This window comes from Myxocyprinus asiaticus, chromosome 28, assembly GCF_019703515.2.
Source record: "Myxocyprinus asiaticus isolate MX2 ecotype Aquarium Trade chromosome 28, UBuf_Myxa_2, whole genome shotgun sequence".
In the NCBI taxonomy this organism is placed as follows: Eukaryota; Metazoa; Chordata; class Actinopteri; order Cypriniformes; family Catostomidae; genus Myxocyprinus; species Myxocyprinus asiaticus.
The window spans coordinates 39,148,628-39,164,766 of NC_059371.1; the positions used below are offsets into that span (position 1 = coordinate 39,148,628).

At 37.2% G+C, this 16,139-nt stretch overlaps 1 protein-coding gene across 1 annotated transcript in view; it reads left to right on the top strand.

Annotated features, from left to right (window-relative positions):
* The first annotated feature begins 11,078 nt into the window (after positions 1 to 11,078).
* The window catches only part of LOC127418779 (retinoic acid-induced protein 2-like), a 28,084-nt gene continuing 23,023 nt past the window's right edge, over positions 11,079 to 16,139 (top strand). The window contains exon 1 of the mRNA XM_051659597.1: positions 11,079 to 11,379. The gene's annotated coding sequence lies outside the window, so the exon portion shown is untranslated. The remainder of the gene's footprint in view (positions 11,380 to 16,139) is intronic.

Here is a 16,139-nt window from a genome sequence, read left to right on the forward strand (position 1 = left end):
CCAGGGTGATACCTCAAGAAGTTGGTTGAGAAAATGTCAAGAGTACATGTCTGCAAATTCTAGGCAAAGGGGGACTACTTTGAAGATGCTAAAATATAACACAGTTTTGATTTATTTTGGATTTTGTTCATTCACAACATAATTCCCATAGTTTCATTTATGTTATTCCATAGTTTAGATGACTTTACTATTATTCTAAAATGTGAGAAAGAAAAAATTATAATAAAGAATGAGTGTGTTTCAAAACTTTTGACCAGTAGTGTGTATATATATATATATATATATATATATATCAAATCAAATCAAATCAAATCACATTTATTATCACAAAGCCATATACACAAGTGCAATAGTGTGTGAAATTCTTGGGTGCAGCTCCGATCAACATAGCAGTCGTGACAGTGATGAGACATATACCAATTTACAATAACATCAAATTAACACAGCACAATTTAAAGTCTAATATACACATAATTACACACAACAATATGCAAATAATAACATACACTGTACAGTATACAATACACACAATATAGATGCACATTATTCAATAAAAATAAAAAATAAAAATATATAAAAAAGTATATATAGCATATATAGAATGTACAGTAGGTTGTGTTGTACTGTATTGACATTCAGGCTGTCGGTTGATAGTGTGTTATTAAGAGAGAATCTAATATAATAATAATATAATTTATGACAGTCCGGTGTGAGATATAAGAGTAAGAGTAATTAAGTGCAGTGCTGATGTATTTTGATCGTGGGAGATCAAGAGTTCAGAAGTCTGATTGCTTGGGGGAAGAAGCTGTCATGGAGTCGGCTGGTGCGGGTCCTGATGCTGCGATACCGCCTGCCTGATGGTAGCAGTGAGAGCAGCCCATGGCTCGGGTGGCTGGAGTCTCTGATGATCCTCCGAGCTTTTTTCACACACCGCCTTGTATATATTTCCTGGAGGGAGGGAAGCTCACCTCCGATGATGTGTCTGGCAGTTCGCACCACCCTTTGCAGGGCTTTGCGGTTGTGGGCGGTGCTGTTGCCGTACCAGGCGGAGATACAGCCAGTCAGGATGCTCTCTACAGTGCAGGTGTAGAACCGTGTGAGGATGTGGCGGTTCATTCCAAACTTCCTCAGCCGTCTCAGAAAGAAAAGGCGCTGATGAGCCTTCTTCACAACGACTTCAGTGTGGATGGACCATGTGAGTTCCTCAGTGATGTGGACACCCAGGAACTTGAAGCTGCTGACTCTCTCCACTGGTGCTCCATTGATGGTGATGGGACTGTGTTCTCTGTCTTTTCTTCTGAAGTCCACCACAAGCTCCTTTGTCTTACTGACGTTGAGGAAGAGGTTGTGCTCCTGACACCAGTGTGTCAGAGTGTGCACCTCCTCTCTGTAGGCTGTTTCATCATTGTCAGTGATCAGACCTACCACCGTCGTGTCATCAGCAAACTTAATGATGGCATTGGAGCTGTGTGTTGCCACACAGTCATGTGTGTACAGTGAATACAGGAGTGGGCTGGGAACAGAGCCCTGTGGGGCTCCAGTGTTGAGGGTCAGTGAGGAGGAGATGTTGCTGCCTATTCTAACCACCTGGCGTCTGCTTGACAGGAAGTCCAGGATCCAGCTGCACAGAGAGCTGTTTAAGCCCAGAGCCCAGAGTTTCTCATCATGCTTGGAGGGCACTATGGAGTTGAATGCTGAGCTGTAGTCTACAAACAGCATTCTCACATAAGTGTTCTTTTTTTCCAGGTGGGAGAGAGCAGTGTGTAGTGTAGATGCAATGGCATCATCAGTGGAGCGGTTGTTGTGGTAAGCAAACTGCAACGGGTCAAGAGAGAGAGGCAGCACAGAGCAGATGTAATCTCTGATTAGTCTCTCAAAGCATTTGCTGATGATGGGGGTCAGAGCAACAGGACGCCAGTTATTTAAACAAGTTATTTTTGATTGTTTTGGAACAGGCACAATGGTGGATGTTTTAAAGCATGTGGGGACTACAGACAAAGAGAGGGAAAGGTTGAAAATGTCCGTAAAAACATCAGCCAGCTGGTTCGCGCACGCTCTGATGACGCGGCCCGGAATGCCGTCTGGGCCCGCGGCTTTGCGGATATTCCAAATTACATAGTGTATATATACACTATGTATATATACTATGTGTATATATATATATATATTTTTTTTACACATTTTACATATGTATATAAATGTAAATATATAAATTTTAGAGACCGGGTGCATGTTTTGTTTTTTTAAAAGGGGGTGGTCCTTCATAAATTCACAGTGTGCCCACCTCTTCAGACACTACTACATCACTGGCTGGAGCCCTTGTGCAAATACAGATGAATGTGAAACATGCGAGTAGAAGCTAAATTGTCCACAGTACACTAAGCATAAAGAATAAAGAACACTTACTCAAGCGGTATTTCCAAGAAACCTCCGTCTGCAGAAAAATATAAATAAACTCCAGCGAGTTTCCTTTTGTTCAGCTTTGGCTTTTGAGTGTCTTATTTAGAAGTCATCATCCCTATGCCCTATTCCATACGAAGACAATTACCCTCCACTGTGAGAGCTTCAGAAGGCTGAAAGGTGATAATGGTAAGTCAAAACTAATTATAAGTGATTATTATCGGAAAATCTGTTTGGAATTGACTCTACAGCATGGATTGTGCTCCTTTCGAAGTACCCTGCGAAGGCATGATCAGCGCCAGTTAGAACACAGCCAGACACGCTAGGGGGAGGGAGTGTTCTCGTTCTTTAAAGCATTTGATTGGACAAAGTTTCTCAGGTGCTTTGTGCCATCATGACTGTGCCTCGGTCTGTAAAGCCGGAAGAGAGAGACTGCTGATTTTAACGAATTTTGTCAGTATTTGGAAGTACACTAGCATATTGATGACCATAAAGGGAATAAATATAGACTAAAAGCAGCAAAACTTTAATTTTGATTTCACAGGGACTTTAAGTGTTCCGTTTGGGATGATTCTACACTTTGAAAATTCATACACTACATGGCTGAGTGCATAGTGTATAGTGTGGCGTTTGGGACACAGCTAAAGTCTTTCTAGCAAGTCAGTCCACTGTCCTCTTTGGAACACTCTCGGGAGGCTATTTCCAGTCATGCCAGCGCAGCTCCAATCGACTTGAATGGAGAAAGACCAAAATCTAAAAAACGGCTGGTCAAGATTATGATCAAAGAACATTTCAAATCAGCAGTAAAATCTGACAATACTGGTATCATAAATTGTGATTCATTTCCTCATATTATGCTAAAAAAAAAAAAAATTCCCCGGCTTGTATAGCTAACGCACATGCACCTTCTATTGAGTTGATTGACAGGTGATGTCTGTATCTAAAAGGTGATTGGCTTTTACCTGTAAGGCGGTACTTCCTTTCTACATCTGTTAACCGTTGGGCACTCAGAGCTTCTTGGTTCTCCCATTCATTTCAATAGAAGTGGCATGTCTCTGCTAAATAATCTCTGGCTGAGGCAAGGGTGAGCAATATTCATCTATTTTTTATTTGTTGTTTTACAAAGTGGTTTGCTTACGTTAAATGCTTCTTTAGAGGGCCTTTATTAATTTTGTAATCTGTTTGGTTAATTTGTGCATGGACATTGCTTGAATACATTTAGACTACTTATTTTCAAATCCGGAGAAATTTGCCTAGAAGATACAGATTAGTTTATTTTTATAACTATATTACTCATTAAATAGGCCTATAATAGTTATGCAAAAGTGAGCTGTTGGCGTAATTATGAAGAACCTAACACAATTATTCTTGGTATATTCCATTTCTAAGAAATAAATGACATCAATACACTTTCAGAGTAATTAGAATTGCTGCCTTAAAGCAAAGTACAAAGACAAATCAGAGTCCCCACGAATACAAGTATAAAGTGGACAGAAATATCAAGAATGAATAAGTAATATGTAGATGGTGAGATTTAGAACATATAAGATTCAGAACCTAAAATTCAGGTGGGAACTGTTTAAAGAAGAAATGGCAAAATATGAAAAGATGATTATTTGTCTTTGACTTTTGTGATTAATTGGTTAAATGGAAATTACCAACTATACTGCTGTGCCTTGACAGTGGAGATAAAATGTTTCAGATTATTTACAGAATCTGGCAGGTGTGGTGTTTGGTGTTTTGTGTAATACCATCAAGCGCCCCCTTCTGGAGAAAGAACAACAAAAATGCTGTTTGTAAACTTCACTTGAAATACTGCTTATCTCCAATAGGTGGCAGCGTCATTTAAGGGAACAGATGCATTTAAGTGCCAAAAATGACACATGTGGCAATAATTCACTCATTGATGACACAAATATGTTTTTTATATAAAACATGGAGATTTAACAGAAATGAATTTGACAAAAAAAAAAAAAAATACAAATAAACAACTGCCCACTTTAAACAAAATAATTTCCCATTCTAGAAGGATACAAATGTTATTAGCATGCTAATGCTAATAACATTAATCACACAGACACACCTGGAGAATTATGACTTACAGGGAATGGGGTTGTATTTTGTCTGTACAAATCAAAAGCTCAAGCACATGTCGATAAATGTCCTTTTCCTCCATGTTTGTAATGGGTCAAAAACCAATTTCGGATTATTAAAGTTATGAAGGACTATAGCTCCCGATCCACTGTGTATAGTGGGCATAGGCTACATTTATTCATTTTATTTTCTACAACTTAAAAAAAAACTTCTTTATTAGTAGACATTTTGCATTAACGGATACAATGAAAAATGATATCACTGATGATATGATACAACAAAAATATTTCTCTAAAATGCAACTAAAGCAATCAAATTTCACTTTATACTGACAGTCTCTTTTTTTATAAGGACTTCTGTGCTTCCCAAGTTGTTGAGTACTGGACCTCTGTCATGACAACACTAAACATTGTCTTGTTCTTTCTCTGTGATAATAACTCAAGCTTGTTTGAGGGCATGGAACAGGAAGAAAGAAAACAGACGTCCTTTCACATTCTCCATTTGACTTCTAAGAAGAAATAACAATCTCCTCTTTTTTCTCTCTCTCTCTCTTTGTAACGCTGCACTGATGAGAGTCATGTCCAGCAGAGCTTTGATTTGTTCAGAGCAGCTTTGTATCCGCAGCCAATTTCCTGACGCATGTTATCAGTGGACAGAATTCTTCATATTACAACAAACACTGAGTTTGCAAAGAAAGTTATGAGTTTGTTTTTACATAGACAGTATGAACCATAAGAGTACTATCTTTAATTTTACTGTCATGCAACTTATTATACCTCTACAGATATAAAATCAAGCAGCTGGGAAGTGTTATTGAACATATGGGCAGGTATGAACACCAGTTTCCAGATGAAATGTCCACAGAGGGGCGCCAAAAATGAGTTGTAAAGCGAGATGTTTTTAGTTGTAAATGTAATACAGTGAAGAGAAATGCATATTTTATTAGCACTACCCCCAAATCCCAACCCTAAACCTAACTGACAGTGGAGTAAAAATGCAATTTTATAGGGACAACTGAACCTCATAATCACGCTTGGTATTGATTATATGTAGGGCTGTTGCATTGGCAAATTTTTACCCCCACGGTGATTAAGAGCCAACAACCACTGGTAAACAGTGGTTAGGGAGTGGGGGAGCGGCCATGTGCAAATTATGTGTTTACTGTGGATCATACTTTAAAAAGTGCATCATTGAATACAGACAAAAAAGCAAACGCACAGGTAAACTTGAACATGTTGCGCACTATGCTTACCTCGCGTTGTGTGTAGGCCAGTGCCGTAACACTGCGCTATTGCACAAAATCCTAAAGTCGCTAAAAAAATGGGAAAATTAATACATCTCTAGCATGAAGAATCCACAACACGGTAACAAAGGATATAATGCTTCACTTTACTCATTATATGCTATTATTTCATGAATTTATTTTAGGTTGATGACTTTAGGTGCACACCACTACTAGGAAGTTCACCACCGCAGTGAGGCGGTTGTCACAGTGATCCTAGCACCCCTAATTATGTGAACACGATTACTTTGTGGTTTCTAGGATAGATGCAAACTCGGGTCTGTGACGCTGCTGATGCTTGTTTGTGTCATCTTGGACTTACAGTGACACCTAGTGGTGTGGATGCAGCATAATTCAAAATCAATAGTTTTCAGTTACAGATGCCATTGTAGAAATTCACTATTCACAGTCAGCCATGATTAATTTAATCCAAGAGTGAAAGTGTCCAATAACAAGACAATTACTGAGATTAAGCGAGTAGTATTCAGCTGATCATGTGATTCTAAAATGGCAGCCCCCATGAGGGCGCCCCTGCCCCATGTAGAATAAAACAGCTTTTATAAGGTTATTGATATGACTAGAGTCTTCATCTCATGTGAGTGTGCATGATTTTATACCATTACAATTAATTTCTTTAGGAGTAAAACTTTTTAATGGGGGAAAAATTACCTTTAAAATTAGCATGGTATGTTGGTATTCAGTATGGGGCAAGGTAAGGTAACATACAGAAATATCAAGAAATATCAGATTTGGGCTAAATTCTAATGAATTGATTTTACAAAATGTCACCATGTAAATCATTTTAGCTGGATTTAGTGTGCAACATCACTGCCTGCATTTCTGGCCCACCTTGGCCACAGCTAACTGGATTTGAGTGATAGAAAGTGGACATTCAAAGAGGAAGTACACATTAAAGAGCCAGAACTGCAGCAAGTTCCAAACAGCATGCCGGCAGCACGATCTCTCTCTCTCTCTCTCTCTCTCTCTCTCACACACACACACACACACACACACATACACAAACACATGCTGTCAATTTCCATTTTGGATTGGGGGATGAAGGAGTGTGGAGTGGTTTGGAGGGAGAGGATGACCTAAATTCACTCTGTCAGTGCTGTGCATCATTATTGTCGCAGGGATAGATGCAACTTCCTTTTTTCTCATAATAGTGCTTTGTGTACTCACTCACATCTGCACATTGTGTCTGTTCTCTTGACACCCTTTTGATAATGCTAGTCATTTCATGTATTTTTTACCTCTCTGTTTAGAATATTTGTCATTTTCCTCTTTCATCTTGGAGCTCTCCTTATCCAGTCTTTATCTTCATGTTGCACTAGAAAAGATGGAAATTACATGAGTGGGAGGGAAAAGAGAGACTTCCATCCCACTCGTACAATTTCCACCTTTTCTAGCCTTTAATATTTCTCTCTTATTCTTTTGAGCTATTTTCTCCCAGTGGCAAACAGTGCATGAAATTACTTGTTTATTTTTCATTTTAGCTTCATTAAGTATAAAGTGTGAACCTTCCTAGATGCAAGAGAATGAACACTCTTCTGAAATCAAACACAAATAGCAGCAAATTATTTTTATTTATTTCTTTATTTCAATTTTATTTGGTAGTGTGAGACAGATATACTGCATCAGCTCGGCCCACTTTTTCAACCATCTTGATTCCGGAAATATTTTTCCCATTCAATTTTCCATAGGGATTTTAATAAAATCTTTCAGAAAAGATTTCTAAGCCATGAACCAAATCAACCAGCTCTGAGGTGAATCACAACATTACAAACTTTAATTTGATTAATGAAGCAAGAAAAGGTTTTTAACAATCTACAAAAAGACAAAGGTACAAGACTTATGGGAACAAACTACAATCCCATGAAGCATTGCAATGACATAATCTAATTAAAAATTATGAAAAAAGTATGGCAGATGGCAGATGCTATTTGCACCCTGGTGCAAATTATGGTACTGTATATGCTATTTACACCCCAGTGCAAATAGTGGCAGATATTATTTGCACCCCAGATCTGGTGCAATAATGGTAGATACTAATTGCACCCTGGTGTCAGATACTATTTGTACTCATATTTAAGTACTAACATACAGTATAAGGGCATCATTGCAGTGTGTTTATTGTGTTATTTAGAGTCCCACAGACACACTACATTTACCCCTACCCCTAAACCTAACCTTAACCTTACCTTAGAAAAAATAACCTTGGTTTGATGCAATCTACACACAAGTGATGCTGAGCTGCGGGAGTAAGAGGAGGGGAACGACTGCGATCGACAGACCCCGCCTCAGGATCAAGCCCTTCTCTGCTCTCCTCAACATTCACTGTGAGCAAATCACTGCGATGAAATCAACATTTATATTCATTTTTATTTATTATTTTAAGTAGTATTAAAGGGAATATTAAGCGAGGAAACAGGAAATCAGATGAGAAAAAGAGTGTGACAAAACACGGATTTGAACCACAGTCGCTAGGACAACAGTATACCTTCACACACCATCTTTACATCCCATGCCACTGCAGCAACATCTATTGTTTGGTTTGTCGTATATTTCTCTGGTTCCTTTAGACTATCGGGGTGCAAATAGCTGACCTGTGTGGTAGATACTATTTACACTCCAAAAAAATATATATAAGGTGCAAATAGACACTCCAAATATATATATATATATATATATATATATATATATATATATATAAAACTGTTGATTTAAAGTTGTGGAATATAAGTATAAAAATATATTTTATACATTTAAATTTTATTGCAAAATATTCAGATATATACAAATGTATAAGTAGTTTGAGAGTGCAGGGAGACCGGCTTGATTGCGTTGCTGCAGAGCTCTGTTGGCGTGCTTTGTTCACTGTGATTCTTTAATTGGTTTTCAAGTAATTCAGGATCATAGAAAATGTAGTTCTTCACAATAGGAATTCTGCTAGTAAACATAATTTTAAAAAAATCTTTTTTTTACTTAAAGGTGGAGTAAGCGATTCCTGAGAAAGACTGTTGATATTTGAACTCAACAGCCAAACAAACACACCCCTACCTTCAGTGCTCCTTCAGAAGCTTTATGGAATAGTGTTGTGTGGATCGGTCCATTCCACTTTGTTTATTTTCCCATTTACAGAGCCATTGCTGTGTACAAACACCGAACACGGACTGATGGCTTCAACAGAAGTATATACAATCAATTTTGTATATACTTTGTATATAATCTAACCTTTGAGCTCACGGTAGTTCTATCTTTAGAAGTTATCGTTAAAATCAATTTGCATATGTAGAAAATGAATTGGATTTTTACTTCCAGAATTAGCAGGCAGACCATTTTAAATGATAAACAAAAGGATATATCCACATATAATGTGTCTTAATTTCTGTTGTTTTGTATTGGTGTGGTTTGTGTGTGTGGCTCGGCAGCGTGCTGGTTATTAAAACCCATTAAGCATTCTCCCCCAGCAGATTCAGCCTGCAGGCATGGCCCAAGGCTGCTCGCTGGAGATATGGACCCCCCTGGGAATGACAGCAACACCCCTTCCACCCACCCTCATCTTCTGACGGAGGCCATCAATGAAAGCTAATCCAGGATAAGCCTCAGGTACCCAAACCTTACCCATAACCATTTAAGAGCCGGGTGATGTCAACATCTTCATCAGTCGAACCTGTTGTTACTAGCCCCTGGGTTACCTTCAGTATTTTGGCCCCAATAAATCCAAACACTTATTGTTACTACCGTTATTTTTACTACAAAACAATTATGTTCACTTGATATTATAGTCACTACTGATAATAAATTAAATGAAAAGAGCTTTTTACACTGTGTGACAGAGATGCCAAATTAATTTACTATGATTTTACAGTAGTAACAGTTATAATGGCTTTATTTTGGTTAAAGCTTTGGTTACTATGGTACATTTTCCCTCTATGACTGTGTTCTGTAGCTGGACTCAATGAGATTTAGAATTAAACTTGATATAGAGAGATCAGTAACATCAGCTAAAAGATATTTTTCTAGTTTCTACATTAATAAAAAATGTACCATGGTAATATAGTGTTTTTTGGACAATGGTTTTCTGGACATGTATCATGGTATCACTAAGGTGCATCTCAAAGTACCATAGTAATTCCATCTGATACCATCACAGTTCCATTGTACATCAACAATACTTTCCTTTAATGGTAAACCAATGCTTGTATTAACTATTTAGACATCTGCATGGTAAGACCATGTTTTTGAGGATGAAGCCATAGTAATGCCATGTTTTTGGGTATGATACCATGGTAATAACATGTTGTTTGACATGTACCATAGTAATACCATGTTTTTGGGCATGATACAATGGTAATAACATGTTTTTGAGGATGATACCATGGTAATACCATGTTTTTGAGTATGATACCATGGTAAAAACATGTTGTTGGACATGTACCATGTTATTACCATGTTCTTGGACATGACACAATAGTAATACCATGTTTGTGGGCACAATAATTGTAATACCATGTTCTTGGGCATTATACAATAGTAATAACATGTTTTTGAGTATGATACCATGGTAAAAACATGTTGTTGGACACGTACCATGTTAATACCATGTTCTTGGGCATGATACAGTAGTAATAACATGTTTTTGAGGTTGATACCATGGTAATACCATGTTTTTGAGTATGATACCATGGTAAAACATGTTGTTGGACATGTACCATGTTAATACCATGTTCCTGGGCATGATACAGTAGTAATAACATGTTTTTTAGGTTGATACCATGGTAATACCATGTTTTTGGGTGATGTTACCATGGTAATACCATGTTTTTGGGCATGATGCAATAGTAATAACATGTTTTTGAGGTTGATACCATGGTAATACCATGTTGTGGGGCATGATACCATGGTAATACCATGTTTTTGCACATAATACCATGGTGATGTCATGTTTTGGACATGATACCATGGTAATAACATGTTGTTGGACATGTACCATAGTAATACCATGTTTTTTGGGCATAATACCATAATAATACCATGTTTTTGGGCACAATAATTGTAATACCATGTTGTTGGACGTGTACCATGGTAATACCATGTTTTTGTGCATGATACCATGGCAATACCATGTTTTGGGCATGTACCATGGTAATACCATGGCATTACCACCTGATACCATCATTCGTACAGCACTTTTTACTTTTTTGTAAAATAATGCAGTGCATTATGAAGAGCAAGAGCAAGCATTAGGCTACAATGTATGTAGGGTTAGTGTGTGCGTGCGTATGTGTGTGTGACACAGACAGAGAGGGTGAGAGGTTCAGAACGGCTGAACGGCTACAGAACAGCGTCACACCGACACATCCGTCGCTCATTACGGTGAAATACGCGATAAAGGCCTGAATCTGCCACATATACCGACATACACAGAAGAATATTCGCGTCTCATATGCGCTGCTGTGTGTCACTGTCACGATCAAACCCGTTAGGAGGACAAAACCAGCAATTTATTGCCGCGATCGAGCGGGTGCACAAGAAGAAAACGAGGAAAATCCAGAAATAACGGCGGATTGTGGAGCGACGTTACATTTCATTCAAAGGTAATGTTTGATCGTCTATATCTCATTATCTCATGCATATGTTTAATATGTACATGTTTTCAGTGCACGGTGTATTTTTCTGCGTTTTAGAAATCGATTTATCAGCGCATCGACACTGGAGAGCGCATTGCTCATCTCAATATACTACAGTAATATTAAACCCTTATTATATAGTGTTTATCCTATAATAGGGTGTCATTCTATAGTGAAACAGTAAACGGCGCCGGGCTGCTGCACAGGTGTTCGGGCATCTTTCATGGATTTAAAGGGATTCGTGGACCGCAGAAACCTTTAGGATATTTCACACTTATAATTATGGCACGCTCTTGTTAATACTAGCCTAATAATAATAAGTAGACAAATGTTATTTGGAAAGGTTCACATAAGCTTGATTTTCGTGGATGACTGTGCTGTTGACAGAACACAGCCTTTAAAGGGATAGTTCACCCCAAAATGAGAATTCTGTCATTATTTACTCACCCTCATTTTGTTCGAAACCTGATTGACTTTCTACCGTGGAACACAAAAGGAGATATTTAGCAGAATGTCCACAGTTTCCTTATATAATGAAAGTGAATGGGGGGGACTGTGGGTTTTGAGCTCCAATAAATAAACAAATTCACCCTGAAAGTTTCATAAAAGAAGTACATCTGACTTATGTTGTATATTTCTGTTATTCACTGAAAATCTTCCCTTTTGCCGTGGCTCTCAAATCTAATTTGTGCTAGCATACATTCAAAAACGGTGCATCAAGTCGCAGTATGGCAAGTTTTCATGATTTTACACTGATTATGCTTAATAATCCAACAACGTGTTAGGTCATCTAAATGCCTAAAACGACGTTCTTTTTCTTTTTTCAGGATTATTGGAATAATTCGATAGTTTTGGTGATGGTACAAGATACTCTCGACATTTTATACAACAGTATTCAGAACGAACAGACTGCTTTTAGCAAGAGAAATGCTTTGTGCATAGAGAAATACAATTAAAAGGTTAGGGATCTTATGGTGATGTTGTTTTAGAATGCAGAATGGCATTACACGTTGCATTCTTGATGAGGCTGTGACATCATAATTGGGGGAGGGGGCGTCTGCATGGTGTCTGTGGTCTGCATGGTGTCCATGGTAACCGTGGAACTCTTGTTTATGTCCTTGGTTCAGTCAATTCAGCTAATCAGTGCTGCCTCATGGATTCACACGTGCACTTTTAAAAGCATTAGGTCACATTTGCTGTCATGAATCTCCAATGTCATGGATCATAAAGAGGTTGGATTTTCTTGACCTTTGAGTGCACACATACACAAATACTAAGAATGACAAATCATAGCAAGTTCATTAAATTGGCCTGCAAAGCACTTGTTTGCCTATCAGCAAAATGTATATTCACACATTAATGCTTTTCAACACCTACTTCACTCTCATTAACCACTTGCTGTTTAGTGAAACATTTACATCATAAAGACGACATTCATTCATACTTTCATAATTATCATATTAACTGGAGAATATCTCATCTTTAATCACATAAGGGCTGGGCAATATGGAATATTTATTTCAATTATCTTGCTGGTGATAACAGGACCCTACCTTTTTTAATTTTTTATCCGGATCTATTAAATAATTGTAAAAAATATTAAAAATGCAATTTACACAAAAGAAATTCTTCAATGGACCACCTTTCCCAGACTGTGATGATGCGTTTCCTTGCCTTATTTAACAGCGTAATTCTAGCAAACTTTTTTATATTTGTAATTTTTTTAAATATTTAGTGTACATTTATAACATTATACTTTGTATTATATTATTCTGGAATTAGTTTGAAAAAATGAGTTACCACAGATGAGAAGAGGTTTCTAATACAGCTGCTGAGAGAGTGACAATAAATTTGCCATCTTTCGTAATCCATCGCTCTTTATTTATTTCTTCATTTGAAAAGTTTTTGAAATGTAACAGTGGCATTTTTCTTTTGACATTGGAGCAAATAGGTGAACAAAAATTATATTTGGAATGGTCTCCTATTTACTCCCATTCACATATATCGAAGTTTACCCAGCAATTGTTTACTTCTGCTTTTTCAAACCTGGAAGTACGAAAAGAGTCCATACACCTCTACTATGATGAACATGTTTTCAATTGTTTCAATTGAGTTGATATTTTCTTCCGGGCCTTAGAGGAATAATTCACCCAAAAATGAAAATTTGCTGATAATTTACTCACCCTGAGGCCATCCAAGATGTATATGACCTTCTTTCTTCATCAGAACAGGATTTAAGGTTTTTAGGAAAGTATCCCAAGTTCTTAGCTTCATCCAATCCAAGTGAATGGACACCAATTTTTGACTGTCCAAAAAGCACACTTAGTCAGCATCAAAGTAGTCCACATGACTCCCGCCAATCAAGTAATGTCTTCTGAAGTGAATCGATACGTTTGTGTGAAAAACTTATCTCTAATTAAAACTATATTAACTTGAAAAAATCGCTTCCTGTAAACACTGAATGCCTCGTCGCTGTCGTGTGATGTCATCACGTTGGCACGTTCATGCGAGAATTCAGAAGTTCCGCTCTGTTTACCACAGAGGAACGTACTTCGCGTGAGAGTTAGGTCAATTCAAACAGCTACAGAGAGCTGGCGGAAGCACCGATTTAAAGTTTTAATTAGCTATTTGTTTTTCACACAAATGTATCGATTAACTTCAGAAGACATTACTTAATCGACTGGAGTCATGTGGATTACTTTGATGCTGCCTAAATATGCTTTTTGGACCATCAAAAATTGGTGTCCATTCACTGGATGAAGCTATGAACCTGAGATACTTTCCTAAAAATCTTAAATCCTGTTCTGATGAAGAAAGATGGTCATATACATCTTGGATGGCCTGAGGGTGAGTAAATTATCAGCAAATTTTCATTTTTGGGTGAACTATTCCTTTAATGTTGATCATATGAATATCATGTGGTGTAACCGTAAGTAGACAGGAAAAAAAATCAACGTTTAATTAAAAGCTGAAATTTAAAAAAAAGCTAATTGTTGGGAATAATTTTGTATCATTTTTTCTTAAAAAAATTAATAAATAAAAAATAGTGAAACAATTTTGTTTTAAAATATTATAAATATTTGCAATTTGTTTTACCACCCAGTCAAAGTCATTTGCTCCAACCAACATGTAACAAATGTGTGTGAAGTTTAAAAAATATATATTGTTTTGTCATATCATTAAATCTCAATATTTTTTTAAATTTTTGTTGCATATTTTGTTCAGGTCATATGGAGGTACCCTGAAAAAGCTTGACATCAAAAATCCATGATGTTTATATATATATATATTTAGCTTGAAAATATGTTTGAAAACATATATATTCTAAATAAATTATTAAGTTATGTACACTCATGTATTCAAGGTGCAAGGAAAGTATTTTAATACCTTTTACTTGATGATTACACCACATTACATCATTAGTCATGTCATTAAATCACTTTTTTGTAGAAAATGCTATAAATGTTTTGAAAAAAAAAAATTGAAATCAACATGGGCACAAAGATTGCATCCACGTGTGTTTTAAACTGGATTTTGAAAATATTTTTTAATTTTTATCACCTATTTGTCAGTGACTCTTGTGCATATTTATATTTTTTCTTTGTTCATTTAGCAAAAAACTGTGTAAAAACATGCAGTTTATTTTAACTAGATTTTTACTGTACATCTTGCATTAAACATTTTTAATTTACTTTGCGGTTTGACCCAAAATATTGGTTCTTCTGATTGAAAAAAAAAAAATCACAATTTTTAAGACATTACAGAGCAAATAGAGTACATAAATATCAAGATATAGGCTTGAATAATGTCAAAAGTGTCGAGCTGGCGTAACTTCGATCTCGCAGGCCTCAGTGCAAAAAACTGTCGGGCCCTCTCCTTGGGGGGCCTTGGTCGTTTTTCATCACCCCTGGGCCTGCTGTTATTTTTATGATTTTTTGGTCGACCATTGCAGGCCCCTTCTCACCCCGGGCCCTAGGGCGGCTGCCCACCCCGCCCTCCCTCTAGTTACGCCCCTGGACGTAATATTCATTTTAGCTACAGTATATTGCCCAACCCGATCATATGTATTTGCAAAGTAGTAGTGAACAGTTGACAGGGACATTGGTTCATAGTTCCAGACAATCCGTGTAATTCTCAAGTAGTTGCTTAATCTTATTTCAGGCCTTAAGCCACAGATGAGTCGACTCTGGAATGTCCCTCTCAGACTTAGTGTCCCCGCATCTGTTGGACAGTGTTTTATAATGCAGTGGGAAGTGACATCATGTGTGTGTGTGTGTGTGTGTGTGTGTGTGTGTGTTTAAATGAAAGAATGTTGTATTCGGGGGTAAACAACCTCAGATGATGCAGAAACTCAAGACCAAAACACTCTCAGGCAGACATGTCTATTTATTAAAATCACACTAATGCAACAACAGGATAAAGACTTAGATATTAATATAATTGAGACTCACCACAATTGCTTAATTCGAAAACGAACTAGATTTTTACATTTTCTGAGGAAAAATTTACACTGGGATATAAGTTTCTCACTGTCTCATGCTGGAGTGTTGTGGATGGGTGCCAGGACATTGCTATTCAGTTGCAAAGCTGCTCTGACTAGCTTTTAATATACTGTACAGTTGAATGTCCAAGATGGTTTATGCAGGTAAGTGCTGGTTTGGTGCTGGTCTAGATAGTGGACAAGCATAACCATGTCGTTCACCCATAACTGACAATACTGAACACAA